Source organism: Fukomys damarensis, unplaced genomic scaffold (assembly GCF_012274545.1).
Source record: "Fukomys damarensis isolate Sample0158 unplaced genomic scaffold, DMR_v1.0_HiC HiC_scaffold_37, whole genome shotgun sequence".
NCBI lineage: Eukaryota > Metazoa > Chordata > Mammalia > Rodentia > Bathyergidae > Fukomys > Fukomys damarensis.
In genome coordinates, this window is record NW_022900949.1 from 60344709 (window position 1) to 60360853 (window position 16145).

Genomic DNA, 16145 nt, shown 5'->3' on the forward strand with positions numbered 1-16145 from the left:
TGCTGCTGAAAATCATCCAGGAGGTTGCCAACCAAACCAGAAATCTGTGTATTCAGACATCCCTGTTGAGGGTAAGGTGCTGAGGGTACCAAAGAACCCTCTGATATGCATGTGAACTCCTGCTTTTGAGGGAACAGGCGAAAATGGATGCAGCCTAAGAGATGACAGCCCTGCCCCTTATCATTCATTCTTAGCTGAATTGTAAGTAGAAGGAGAGAAGAATAGAGAATGAGAAAGCAAACCCATCTGTTACTGCGCTACAGGTCTCTGAGCTTCTGTCCTTAACAAGGGGAAAGGAAGACGTGGATAAGACTTTAAATATGGGATTCTTGGTCTGAACTTGGTCATAGTTCAATGTGAAATTGTTCTCATACTTAAAGGGGACTAGAAAGCAATGGATGTTGCCTGATAGTTTTCCAAGGTATATGAGATAGCCTACTGCTTTCTAGTAGTTCTAGTAGTTCTTTCAGATATTACTGGTTCAGTAGGAGTGGAATTCAGCTGGTGAATGTGAGAGAGGCTATGCAAGTTGACATCAGAAAATGGAAAAGCTCATGAAAATTGTTTGTGAAGAGTTTGAATTTCACTCTGTAGAAGCTTAGGAAACCTAAAGTCTCTTACTTGAAGGAATGGCGTCAGGTTTACAAACATTCAACAGTTATTTAGGATGTACCATCTAGAGGTTAGATCCCATTCCAGGCACAGTGGCTGCATCAGTAGACAAAACAGACCCTAAGCCCAACCTCGTAGTGTTTTCATTCTAGAGGGAGAGTGATGAAAGATAATGAACTCAAATAAGTGTCTAATATAAGGTATGTTATAAACTGGTAAGTGCTGTGAAGAAACAGCAGGGAAAGAGAAATTGGAAGAGCTGGAGAAGACAGGATGGAATGCTATTCCCTCAGCTCTTATTATTCAATTGGGGAACCAAAGAGGCAACACTGACAAAGTGACATTTCGCCAAGGACTTGAAGGACATCAGTAAATTAACTAGAGCAGCAGACAATCAGCTGAAAGGCCATGAAGAAGACCATGCCTGATGTGTTTAAATAATAATAAATGGGGAAGCCATTTATCAAATCAAAATCAAGTAGCTTGATTTGAATTATGTTTTAAAGGATTTAAAGAGAATAGACTACAGTGATTGTGTTGGAGGAGAAACAAAAAGGGACAAGTGATAAGCAGGAAGATAGCAGGATTTTGCAGTTTTCTAAGTAAGCATATATTTAAATCACTTTGGGGACAATGGAGAGACTGGAATTTAAGAAAGTAAGACAGAAAAGGTCAAGATTAGTTAGAAGCCTGTTAACGATAGTTCCTCCATGAAATCAGTAAGAAAGTTCTGTCATGAAACTATGGTCATTTATATTAAAACAAGTCAATTTTACAGAAACAATGAATAAAATGAATGTACTAAAAATTTACAAAGAAAGAAAAATAAAAGTTAACACATAAGAAGGTATATCTCAATGTTGCATGCATGCAGAAATAGTTATGGTACATTTAGCCCATGAATCTAACCCTGTTCCCTGTTACAATAAATAATTTTAGACTTTTGCTTATGTGTGAAGGATTAATTGCTATTGGTATTGTCTCTCCCTTAATAATTAGAAAACTGGAAAAATATATAAATAATTTTTCAAGTAATAAGCACCAAGTAACCCAGAACTATGACATCAAGAGAAGGAACATAATGAAGTGAATGCTATAATTCCCTCAGCTTACTATGTAGACATATTTCCAAGGCTGCCACACAGACAGGAGGAATTCAAATAAAACCTGGCCATTCTCATTGAGTTGAAGAAACAAAAATCGTTATTTAAACAATCTACAGTGAATAAAACATGCAGGTCAAAACACAGTAGAGGATGGAGTTAAAAAGAAAGAAAACTCCAGAGCTCCAAAGAGATTCAAAATTCCCATCAAATCTGTGACTGAATTTTAACCTACATATGCCTGGAGAAAAACTCCATGAGACTATGGGAAGAACTACTAGAAAACAATAGGCTAAAAAATTTCTAGAAATCATACAGTAATGAGTAATTCACATTCCTATAACTCAGAGTGAAGAAACTTTAAAATATACAGAGTACTGGGTAAAATCTTCAAAAGACTCATTTCACTAGTAGTGGATGATAAATTAGCCCCAGAGTAAATACTGCTCTGGAACTACTGTACAAAAAGACTTAATAATGAACTTCAAATGGATCAAACTGATCCACAAGACCAAAACAGGGACCAACATCTTTACAAGAATATAGTAATGCCCAGTTTTATGCAACAGAAAGTTCGGTGTCTGGCACCAAAAAAAAGTTACCAGGCATATGACAAAGAAGACTATCACCCATATTATCAATCAATAAAAGGAGAAACAGAAGTGATAGAGATGATAAAATTTGCATTAAATGACATTAAAATAGCTGGTATAAATCATGGATATTTCCATTGATGTGAAGTAAAACGTGAATATGAAAAGAAGAGAAATGGATTATTTAAGTCAAGGGGAAATTTTGAGGATTAAAAAATACAAATAATGAAATGAAACATGCATTGGATTGATATGCAGCCAATCAGATACTGAAGAAGAAAGTTTCAGGGACATATGAGTGAAAATATCCTAGATATAGCAATGAAAACTACTCAACATAAAGCACACAGAAAAAGACTAAAAAAATAACCATGAACAGATTTCCAGTTTGGGCAAAGGCAAAAATTTATATATCAAGAGACATAATGATCCTCAAACACAAGAAACTCAAGAAATCATGCCCAGAAACTCTGTAGTCAAACTGTACCAGAGAAAAATGACACATTATGTATAGTAACAAGTGTTTGAATAACTACATATTTCTCATCAGAACTTGGGAACGCCAGAAGAGAATGGAACAATATCTTTTTTTTTACATGTGTTTAACATAGCTTGCCCATTTTCTAGCCCATTATTCTATTTTTTCTCCTTTCCCCCTTTTATGTCTCCAAAAGTCTCCTCCTAAATTCCTGTATTTATTTATTTGGTTTCTCATATCAGAGAAAATATGTGATATATAGTTTTCTGAGTTTGGCTTATTTTGTTTAACATTTTGGTCTCCATGCTATTCATTTTTGTACAAATGGTATGATTTTATTCTTCTTTATGGCTGAATAATTCCACTGTGTATATATAACACATTTTCCTTATCCATTCATCTGTTGACATCTTAGCTATTCTAAATTGCACTAATGCAAAGATGAGTATACACACATCTATAGTATGCTCACTTTAGTTTGGAGAGGGTCATGCCCCAGAGTGATATAGCTGGATCAAATGGTATTTTGAACAATCTTCACACTGATTTCTATAGTGGTTGTACTAATTTACATTACCATCAACACTATAGGAGGATTCCTTTCTCCCTGCATCTGCAATCAGCATTCAGGGATAAAGGATGAGAAAAAAAAAAAAGAATTGGGATGTGTCATGAACACGTACTAACCTCCACACAAAGTACATAAATAATAAGTATTGCAAACATGTACAAAAAAATAAAATGAAAGGGATCAAGAGATGGATGGAGGGGGAAAGGAGGGAAGGGAAAGAGGATAAATAAAGGAATTAAAGTGAGTTACAAATGTTCCAATTTCCCACAAGGAATGTAAATGTTATATACTACACATATGTATAAATAAACAAGCAAAAAATAGAAATAAATTTTAAAGTATTTTTTCATAGCCATTCTGAACATGCTAAGATGGAATCTCAAGGTAGTTTTATTGACATTTTTCCAACAATTGAAGATGTTGAACAGTTTTTCATGTACTTATTGGCTGTTTGTACTTTTTTGAGATGTCTCTCTTCAGTTCTTTTTTTTGGGGGGTACCAGGGATTGAACTCCAGTCCTTGCAAGGCAGAACACCGAACCGCTTAACTAAATCCCTGGCCCCCAGTTTATTTTTAAATAAGATCATCCTAAAATAAAAACCATTCTAAGAGAAAGGCTAGCAAAGAATGTCATTCTAGTGGACTTGCTAAAATAGAAATACTTCAGGAAGTTCTTCAGGGTAAAAAGCGTCGAAGAAAATATGGAATTTCAGAAATTAAATAAGAATAATGATAATGTGGGCAAATATAAGAGATCATTTTTATCCTCTTACATTCTTAAAAATATGTGGAAAAATTCTAAAAAAGGCTTCAAAAAGTGACAGAACTGATAAATTAATTTAGTAATACCATTAAGATTCAAAGTACACAAGTACTTTTCTATATCTTATTAAAAAACTAAAATTGTAATAATAAAAGAATATTCTTTATAATAGTATCAAAACCACAAAATAATTATGAATATAGTTAACAAAATATATGTATGATCTGTATAATGAAAACTATAAAACATTGCTGAGAATTAATTGTGATTTAAATCAATGGAGCCATACCACGCTCATGTATCAGACTACTCAATGCTGTTGATCAAGTCTCACTAAACTGAGATCAATTCACATTCATGCAGTGGATATTAAAATATCAGCACATTTTTTTAAACTGAAAATCTGATTTTGAAATTTATATGAAACATAGAATATCCAAAACAATTAGGAAAGAAATAAAAGATACATAGAGTTAAACTGCAGAATTGAGTATGTTTATACTAATTTGGAAAATGTGCCATTGGAATAAGAATTAATATAGAGACCAAAGGAAAAGACTCCATAAATACATACATACATATAGAGGCAATTTACTTTCAACAAGGCTACTAAGATAATTCAAAGGCAAAAGTATAGTTTTTAACAAATGGCACTCATGCAGTTAGATATCCATATGGAAACATATACATCCCAAATCTTCTCTCCTACCATTAAAAAAAACTCAAAATAGATCATAACTATGATATTAAGAATTAAATTACAGAATATATAGAAAAAATAAAAAATATTTGTGACCTTAGGTTAGGCAGATGTGTTAGATAGACAAAAAAACAAAACAAAACAAACTCTAAAAAAGTTACAAATTGGACTTTATCAAAATTAAGAACTTTTGCTCTTTATAATACAAATGAATTAAGAAAATTAAGAAGCAAGTCACAGGGAAGAAATATTTGGAAAATACATATGTGATAAAAGATTTGTATCTGGAACATTTAAAGATCTCCCAATACTCAAAAATAATTTTTTGGCAGCCAGGGATTTAGCTTAGTGGTTTCACCACCTGCCTCACAAGTGAAAGGTCCTGAGTTCAATTGCCGGTACCAACAAAACAAAACAATTGGCAGTGCTAGTAACCGAACCCAGAAATGCTTTACCATTGAGGTACATCCCCAACATTTTATTTTAACACAGGGTCTTGATAAATGGCCAAAGGTAGCCTTGAACTTGTTATCTTTCTACCTCACCCTCCCAAGTGATTGGCTTAATAGGTATGCATCACTGTGCCCAACAATAATATTTTAAAAATCAAATAAAAAACAACAGGCCAAAGATTTAAACAGACACTTCATCAAAGTATATATATGAAATGATGGAAAGATACACAAGGATGCCGAGCTGGGCCAGAGCAGCCCAAGATGGCAGACTTCGAGGACCAAGCCAGATGATGAGAAAGTCGTAACTCACGCACCCCCAGGGGAGTTCAGTGAAGTAGTCAATGATGTCCGGCTACTACTTACCAAGGACAATCTCCTCAGGGAAGGGGCAGCTCCGTTTTAATTACAGAGCGTGGTGATCTGGGTAATAGCAGCTGTTTAGATCCAAGAAACAAAATTTCCTTTGTTTGATCACTTATGAAAAGAATCAAGTGACCCCCAGCCAGAGGAAATAGATGGAAATTTGAAATCTTGGAGAGAATCCAGTGACTGTGAAAGATCATTATTCCAATGGCTTTTCTACTGTGTATGCTAAAACGATAGATGGGCAACAGACTATTATTGCATGTACTGAAAGCCACCAGTTCCAGCCTAAAAATTTCTGAAATGGCCCTTGGAGGGCAGAATTGGAAGTTCACCATCACTCCATCTGCAGCCCAGGTAGTTGGAATGCTCAAGATCTAGAATGAAGACCAAACTGTAAAGGAGTTTATTAAAATCATAGAGAATGCAGAAAATGGATATCAGTGATTAGTGAAAACTAACAAACAATGAGACATCACACATTCAAGCCCTGCACCAGCAGCTTCCAATTACCTGTACCAAAATCAACTGGAACAAGATACTCAGCTACAAGATCGGCAAAGAAATGCAGAATGCTAAAGGGCTGACTGTAGGATTCTTCAGTATGTGGAAAGTAAATGATTCAGCATGTGGTCATATGATAAATAAGTGATTTATAGACAAAAGAGATATTTTGCTAGGGCTTTCAAACTTAACAGATTTTCTAGCCTCATGGAATACTGTTGAATCTAAAGTCTTGACCTTGTGTTCTCTGCCTTGTGATTTTCTGTTATCACTATATCTACTTGTAAATCTTTTTTTTTTTCCTGCTATGTTTTATGTTGGAAAGAGAGATCTATTTTGGAGTCATTTTACTATTTAGAAAATTTTCCTAGCCATGAAGTCCTGTTACCATTTAGATAATATGTTTTTTACCCCTGTGCTTCAAAGCACTTCAGGGTTTTTACTGATCAAACAGCTAAAGAGGCTGTGCTACAAACTGTAGCTAAATGGAAGGTAAGTTCATTCTTCTCTCACTGACTGCTCTGATCATCATTTATAGCATCTTATAACTGTTATTTTTTAAAACTGTGCACTGGGGCCCTTCAAGTCCATTAGGTAGGGGCAAATTAAATGTTCTGGAAATTCCATGATAGCCAGCTTTTCTGGGGAACTTGTTTTTAAATTCAAAGACTTGAACCACATTCCCTGCACATGTTCTGGAGAGGACAGGGTTCTCTTATTGTCTCCTTCCCTATTATAGCTATCGACACCTGCATTTTTAGCCATTTACGTTTTTGTTTTTTTAGAACTACTGACATACTGTGGATGTAGTAAAACTTGAAAAAATGCAGTGTTGAAGAAATCATGGATATCTATCTTGTCCTTTAATACTTTGTGGCAGGATTGTACTGTAAGTAAATGAATCACACTAAAACTAAAACTGAACGAAAGTGAAAAGAGTACCTTTCCAGGCAGTATCTCTCTGTTGTGACTTGCTATTTGAGGGAATATTAGTGTTTTCTAAATAGGATGTAAAACCTGTTCCAAATTACTCTTTCTTAGTCCTGCCTGCCAAGAACTCAAAAGTAACTGTGATACAGCAACCCTTCCCAGTATCCTGGCAGGTAAATGTGTGATCTCAGAATATACAGGTGACAGATATATGGTAGGAGAACTGAAAATGGTGGATTCACCTACACTGTTTACACTTCTGTGACCAGGCCTTACAGGGAGGGCAGTTTTTTTAAAAACCAAGTAGTGTCTTCCTACCAGCCTCAAGACGCATGTTAAGAAAGAAGGCTGCTTATGCTTCAGCTTTGTTTTGCCCAGGAATACAGTCATGCAAGAGTTTGTTTCTAAGTGAAAGATGTGTTAGCATTTTTTGTTTATTTCAAATAAAATATATTTGTATTATTTGTCGTCCATACCATTCATCCATCATACCACATTATCTTCTGTATCAGGTAGTCCAATAGAAATATACCTGTTTTGTTCTAAAAAACAAAAACAAAAAAAGATAGACACAAAAAGATTCTCAAACCCATCATTCTATTTTGAACATGCAAATTAAAACTACAATGAGATACTATTAACAACAAAAATACCTTAAACTACAATATGAAACTATTAATAACAATAAAATAACCACTTAATTCAATTTCATGATTTTGTGGATCATGAATTCAGGATATGCAATTGTGTAACTTTGACTAGGCTCATTCAGGGGAGTCCACCTTAGAACTGGACTGGCTTAGAAGGATCAAGATGCCTTCATCTTACTGCACAATTTGAGCAAATACAGAAAAGGTCAGCTTAAACTCTACACCAAAACATGACATGGGTGTTTCAAAAGTGGAAAACTATAGAACAATCTCACTCATGAAAATGTCAGAATTACAGAATTATCAAATGAGTTTATTCTAGAACTGCAAGGTTAGTTTAACACTTAGGAATTAATATTCACCATATAACTAGTAAAGAAGAGAAATATGATAATATAGAAAAAAGCATCTGAAAAAACTTTAGCATTTATTAATGATTTAAAAACAACTTTCTTAGCAAATCATAAATAGAAAAACCCTTGTAAAATCTGGAAAAAGGCATCTACAAAAATCCTGTAACAACACCATACTTAATGGTAACATTGTAAATGCCTCTTTCTAAGAAGACAAAGATGTTCACAGTCTTCATCTATGTTCAACTTTGTACTGGAAGTCCTAGCCAGTACTGTAAGATAAGAAAAAATTTCAAAATACTGTATAAAAATATATATATATATATATATATATATATATATATATATATATGAACGCCAAAAGACTCTTAGCTCACCTATCATAATCAATTAATAAATTTAGAAAGATTACTAGATTAAAATCAAATAATCAAATATAAAAAAATGAGCTGTTTTTCTATATGTAATCAACAAACAGTTGGAAAAATAAATATCAAAAACTATATGCTTTGTAACAGTTATAATAATATCAAAAATCATCAAATAACTATCATTAAATATAATATTACTTGTCATTTACTTTGTCATGCAAGGACCCACACAGAAAATAATAAAGTATTATTAAAATATATTAAAGAAAACTTAAGTAAAGAAAGCAAGGGTCGGGCCGGGGATTTAGCTCAGCGGTTCGGTGGCCTGCCTTGCAAGCGCAAGGACCAGAGTTCAATCCCCGGTACCAAAAAAAAAGAAAGAAAGCAAGGGTCAGACAAATGGAGGCTGCAGCCAGTTTCTTACAGTGCCCATGAGCTAAAAAGATTTTTTACATTTTTGAAAAGCTGTAAAACAACATAATGAATTAAAATATATGACAATGACTATAATCCTCCAAGCCCAAAAATGTTTACAATCTCTTTACATAGTAAATTTGCCATCACTGTAATAGAGGAATAGATTTTAAAAGTTCTCTAACTTTTAATTGGTTAGAAAACTCAGTGTTATAAAGATGTCAATTCTCTTCAAGTTAATCTGCACACTTAGTAACTAACTACAAGTCCAATTCCTAACAGATATTTTCTCCAGAAATCCATGAGTCAATTCAACAAAATGTGTAAAATATTAAAAAAAAAGCCAAGGCAATCTTTAAAAAGATTAGCAAAATCAGAAGTTTTTACTACTAGATATCAGGACATAGTATAAAGCTATGATAACAAAAACCAAACATTGTAGACACAATGTTAAACAAATAGAACACACCAGAAAGTTCACACAATAGACAATCTCTTCATTTGAATAAAAGTGAAAAAATATGATCTTTTCAATGAATATTGCAGGATCAATTAGACATTCATATGAAGAAAAAAAAACTTTGACTTTTATTTCACGCAGATATATAAATTCATTCCAAATAGACTGTAGGCCTAAGAACAAAAGGCAAATATCTAGATGATAAGATAAGAATATCTTTATGGCCTTAGGGCAAGAAAAAACCTCAGAAACAATATGCATGATCGGGGTGGGGGCAGGGACACAGCCCTGTAACCCCAGCGCACTCACCAGGGCTGAGGCAAGAGGATCACCACAAGTTTGAAGCCAGCCTGAGCTACAAAGTGAGTTTAAGGCCAGCCTGAATTACATAGTGAGCTGAATCCAATTTCTTTTAAAAAAACCTCTCCCCATAAAGGAAAAAAATGATAAAATTGAGAATTTGTATTCATCAAAAGGTATTATTAAAAGAGAAAATAGGGCCGGGGATTTAGCTCAGCGGTTGGGTGGCCTGCCTTGCAAGTGCAAGGAGCCGAATTCAACCCCCGGTACCAAAAAAAAAAAAAAAAAAAAAAAAAAAAAGAGAAAGAGAGAAAATAAATCATAGCCCAATAGAAGATTTTGAGCTACATATATCTAATAAGAATTAGTATCTAGAATATGTAAAGTGCTTCCATAAATCAATAATAAAAGATAGATCTGATGAAAAATGGACGGCAAGAGACTTTAAGAGACATAAACAAGTACCCTGTGTGGCAAATTAACATAGTAAATTATATTCAATATCATCTCTATCAAGGAAATACAAATTAAAAGCATAAGATCTCACTGTATACTCACCAAAAAAGGCTAAGTGATTTTAAAAATTCAAGTGTCGAAAATGATGTGGAGTAACAAGCTCTTGCATACTGCAGGTATGAGTACAAACTAATACAACCACTTGGAAAAAGAGAGAGTATCTGCTGATAACAAATATACACATCTCTATAACTTAACAATTCTACTCACAAACATGTAGCTAACACAAACATTATATATAATACATATGAATGCATCCAAAGACATGTATAATGTTCACAACTGCAAAAAACTCTAAGTAATTTGAATGTTCATCAGTATTGCCACAGAAAAATAGTTGCAGTATAGATCATGAAACAGCAGCAAAGAGAATAAACTGTGCACCATAACATAAATAAAACTTAGTCATGCTGTTTGGTGAGGGGAAGCAAGCAAAAGAGCAAAATACATCACCTTCAAAAACAAGCAAAACTGGGCCAGGGATTTAGCTCAGTGGTCCTGCTGCCTGCCTTGTAAACACAAGGACATGAGTTCAATCCCCAGAAAAAAAAAAAAAAAAAAAAAAAAAAAAAAACAAAACTAACTTGTAGTAATAGAAGCCATAACAGAGGTTTTTCTAGACAATGGGGACTTCTAGGTTGCTGCTAATTATCTAGTAATGCTTGACCTGAGTGTTACACGGCTATGCTCTGTAAAAATGCACTCACTTATAACCAAAACTTTTCCAAAGCTAAAATTTTAAAAGTTAAATGCTATGGATTCAAGATCTTTCCCAAAGACCATCATTAGGTTAAAATCACTGGTATTGGGGCATTTACAAGTCTATGCAAGAATAGCTCTGAGTTGTTGTTCCAGTAGCCCCTAAAAGGGGTGCCAACCTGGAAACTCAGAATGGGACCTCATATAGAAATGTGGTTTTACAAACATAAGTTAAGAGAAGGTCAAACTGGATTAGAGTAGGCCCAGTGCTAATGACTAGCACCCACAAAAGAAAAGGGAAATTTGGACAGAGCTACAGAGAAAAAACTGTGAAAGCACATACAGAGAGAATGTCATGTGACAACAAAGGCAGACTGCTGTCTTGGATCTACAATCAAGGACTGGACAAATTCCAGAAGCCAGGAGAAGCAAGGAAGAATTATTTCTCAGAGCCTTAGACCCTGGATTTCAGTATCCTAACTTTGAGAATCATGAGAGAATAAAATTCTATTGTAATAATCTACTCAGTTTGTGATAATTTATTATAGCAGAAATAGAAGTCAGATATTGTGAAACAGGAAGAAATTGTTTAAAGGAGTAGGGTATTTGGGAGGGGTAGGGGAAAAGAAAGAAGGAAAAAGAGAAAATACGAGAAAATGAAAAACATGGAAACAAAGTCTCCGTAAACAGGAAAGGATAGAGGAGGTGAAGGGAGGCTGAGGGAATAGCTGGGTCAAACGGGAGCTCTAATCCTAGCTTTTTGAGGTATCTCCATGCTGATTTCCACAGTGGTTGTGCACTCCCACCAACAGTGGAAAAGGGTTCCTTTTTCCCCACAACCCCTAGAATTTGTCCTTGGTTGATTTCTTGGTAGGAGCCATTCTCTCTGGAGCGAGGTAGAATATCAGTGTTGTTTTCATTTATGTGTAACCATGTGTAGAACAGAGCAGTTTGGAATAGCTAAAACTTGGAAACAGCCCAGTTGCCCATCAACTGGAGACTGGATAAAGAAAATGTGTTTTGTTTATAAAATGGAGTACTACTCAGCCATAAAGAATGAGAAACTAGAGACATTTATAGCTAAATGGATGCACATTGAGACCATACTCTTAAGTGAAATAAATAGGACACACGTGTAAATATCAGTTTCTCTGGTATGAGAAACTGAAAGCGTAAACAAGAATGAAATGTATAATAGAAGCCCTGGGTAGCACCGGCACAGCGCTGGCAGAAATGGCAACGCTGGAGTCCCGGAGCCCACGGAGGGCAGCAGTGACACACTCGGCGCTGGCAGCAGTGACCCAGAGGGTGGCGTGGACACCAGCGGTGGGGCTGGGGCATCACCGTGGGCCTACACCCAGAAATGGAGTTGCTGGCGGAGCACCTGCTGAAGCCGATGACAGCAGACAAGCAGATCGAGACCGATCCCTTCTTGGAGGCGATGTCCCACCTGCCGCCCTCCTTCGATTGCCTCCAGCCCCCCATGTTCTTGCCCATTAATGCAGGCATAAGCGGCAACATCATGAAAATTAAAGCCGTGTATGACACCAACCCAGCCAAGTTCCGGACCCTGCAGAACATCCTGGAGGCCGAGAAGGAAATGTACGGAACAGAGTCGCCCAAAGTGGGAACCACACTGGCGCTGATGTGGCTAAAAAGAGGCCTCCGCTTCATCCAGATCTTCCTCCAGCGCATTTGTGACGGGGAGCAGGACAGAACCACCCAACCTCATCTGCCTCAATGCCATCGAGGCCCACGAGACGGCCCTCAAGAAGTACCACGGCTGGCTTGGGCCGAAGATCTTCCCTGCAGCCCTCTAAGCTGCGCCCTCCCAATCCGACTTCCTGAAAGCGCTCTCCAAGGGGCAGAACGTGACGGAGGAGGAAGGGTGCTGGTCAGCTGCACTGCCACCACCGATGTCACCTGTGAGACGTGCACCAAGATGAACGCGGAGCTCAATACCACGTAGAGCCAGCGCCCGCGTGGAGCCGCGTTCAGCCAAAAGCAAACCTGAGTCTCTGTGAACCGGGCCTCATCCACCTCCTGCTAACAGCCCCCAGGCCATCCCGGGCTGCAGAGGACAGCCTTGGTGTTTCCTAAGTTTTGTTTTACTTTGTTTTTTTAGTTTATTCTAATGGAGCAATAAATAACGATTGTTTCTCTTGAATTTCACAACAGCACAGACTGACTGTACACTTTCATTTCGGTGTGATAAAAATCAATTAACCAGCCTGGCTTGGTGGTACACACCTGTAATCCCAGCTATACGGGAGGCTGAGACAGAAGGATCCTAAGTTTGAGACCAGTTTGGGGCAATTTAGGAAGATCCTGTCTCAAAAAAAAATAAAAATAAAAAAACTAGGGATATATAGCTCAGTGGTAAAATGTTTGTCTAGCATAGGTGAGGCCCTGAGTTCTAGCCCTGGCACCACAAAAACATAAATGCAAATAAATAAAATTAACATTTCTAATATATCAAGTCCTAGCACACACCCCCCTCAAGAAGCACTGCCCCAGGGGAGTGGTACACACCTCATTTCACAGAGAAGCACGTGTTCCTCTGAGGATTTGCTGAGTGATGTTTTGTGCATTTTAGGGAGCGTGAAAAATCTGATTGGAAATTTTGCAGGATCCTTATTGTGGCACTCTTTAAAAAAGCAAACTGGTGTGTGTTTTCATGTGATTTGCATAGCCCACCCTCACAGTGCTATCATCAGAAACCATCTGCCTTTTTCCAGTGTTTTTAATAGCTGAAACCAACCAGCAAGCCTTTGATGACCAAGGGGCCATTTCTTTTCAAGCTATTGGACACAAGCAGTTGACCACTGATAACTGTATCCACATTTTTCTGCATAATTATTTTCTTCAGGGACAGTTCGTCCAACCTAAGAAACAAGTGGATTTCTGAAGAGGAAGAAAAATGGCCTCCAGCTGCTGAGACTGGAGAAGCCACCTTGTTGCCTTGATGGTCCTTCCTGGCACTAAAGAGGGCTTATTTTTTTTAAAGTATTGTAAATGAAAGAAGAAAGTGTTTTGCTTATAAAATAACACTCCATCATGAAGAGACAAATGTTTTTACATATTAAAAGTCACAGCTGTGTTATTTAACTCAACGGAGAAAACACATGCAAAACACCATCTCAGGTAACTCTAGGAAATGTAAACCCTGAGTATGTGATATCAGTGGTCCGATCACCCGGATCATCCCGTGAGTGTTCTTCTGCGGGGGGGGAGGGGGCGGGGCAGAAAGGCCGTCGCGGTGAGAGAATGGATCTGACCTGAGCTCTCCAGCCTCCGAGTGTTATACACCGACTGAATGCGAATGGGAGAAAGGGGAATGAAAGGCAAGGGGAGAAGGTGGGGAACCGTATTTCTTACAGCGACTGCTCATTGTTACTCCATGAAACTTTTCTAGAAGTTAACAATAGTACTATTCTAAAAGAGCAGTGTCAGTGTCAGCTCCCACTTCCTGGATTTGGAATGCAACAACCACACCAAGCCATTTTTATGTTGACTGTGTGTGTGCGCATGTGCATCGGGGTCTTATAAATTCCCTCAATTAGTGAGAACTGTCCCAATCGCTCTGTATAAGATAGTGCCCCTGACACTAATTCTTCATCTACATTGACTCTGTCATTTTCAGAGTATTTATCACCATCTGACAGATCTCTATCTACATATACAGATAGGACAGATATATATTACATGTATCTATCTATATACATATATATATTTATAGATAGATTTTTTTATATATATTTATTTTTATTGTTGGTACTTAAATTCTGTAAGACCACCACACGCGCATTAGAATATGATTACTTTTAGGGCAGTCTTTGTTAGAGCCTAACAGCCAGAATAGGCCCTGGCAAATAGTAAGCAATCAATAAATAGATAAATACCATAAAGTATTATAAAATAAAATCTTACAAGCTGTGATGAAAACAAGCTGAATGTTCGCTTAGATGTACTTAGGAAGGAATTATTCTGCTTGGGGTATTAATACCAGTGGCAATATGTAGTGGTTTCCTCTAATCATTTTGCACTGAGTAAAAAGCTTCAGGGCAGATCTTTTATGAGCTGGTCATCAACTTTGTTCATTTTAAGACAAGAGGAATAATTAATTCAGTGTAGTTTTTTTAATAGTAAAATTATTAAAAGCTAAAACTACTTAATCGTGGCAATAGTTAACAATCTAGAGGTATGGAATAAACTAAGTCTCTGCAAAGACAAAACTGTTCTTTGGTTTGAGTACGACCTACTAGGATTAAAGCCTGAGATTTTGCAGTGTTTCCCTGGTGAGAGTTCTGACCTCTAGCCATCATGTAGGAGGTGATGAAGCACTTGTCCTTATTATTATGCACTCTGTGTGGGTAATGGATGGCTTCTTTATTTTCCTGAAGGTAGTGCTTTGTTTATGAGTCACCTCTGAAATCTGTTTCCTTTCTTGGGTGGCCTTTCCTTGTGCTCTATTGTGGTAATACCTATTCTTCATCCTTGTCAGGCCCAGGGTAAGGGAGCATTTTAGAAAATGAATCTGTAGCATACTTTGCACCACAAATGATATGCACCCCATAATTTTTCAATATGTTTGTACCTACTGTGCTAGGTGCTTTGTGTTATGCTTCAAAGAGTTTGTTCCTGACCACAGACACCTCTTCATATCAATAATTCTCTCCTTTACACTCTAGCTGCAGGGCACCAAGAACAGGTGCAGAATGGTTCCTGCTATAAAAGAGAATTCTGAACCTCTCTGACTCTTTTTTCTCTCCATACTGGGAATTGATAGACTAGCCCCAAAGGACTAATGTCTTCACATTTGTCTTCTGCCTCTATGGGGAAACCTTGAAGGACCGTATAGAATCCATACAAAAAATGTGACACTTCCAATTGGTCAAAGTATAGGAAGCCTATTACACCAGAGCTCTCCAGTGGTGCCCTACTGGGCTCTACATGTCCTTCTTGGTGCCACCTATTAGATCAGTCAACTCAAGTTAAGTTATGCTGTCAGCAAGAAAGGTCCCCCATGTCTCAGTGACTTACAACAACAGGGTCTATATTTTGTTACTGTGACATGCTCCAGGGTTAACATTGCTCTTACATCTTCGTTCCCAATCAAGGTAATAGGTGCAGCTCCTCTGCAGAATGTTAATTTTGTGCTAAAAAGAGACAGTGAAAACAGGCAGCGGATTTGAAGTTTCTGTTTAGAAGTGATATTGTCTCTTCCACTTGCACTTCATTGGACACATCGAGTTATATGGCTAATTCCAAGAGAAGAGGACTCTAATCCTCCTGTAGGAAGGAGCAAT

The 16145-nt window shown here is 36.9% G+C and overlaps 2 pseudogenes; both read left to right on the forward strand.

Annotated features, from left to right (window-relative positions):
• Window positions 1-5537: 5537 nt before the first annotated feature.
• On the forward strand, window positions 5538-6291 carry LOC117284489 (annotated as a pseudogene).
• A 5908-nt stretch (window positions 6292-12199) lies between these two features.
• On the forward strand, window positions 12200-12805 carry LOC104861673 (annotated as a pseudogene).
• The last annotated feature ends 3340 nt before the right edge of the window (window positions 12806-16145 follow it).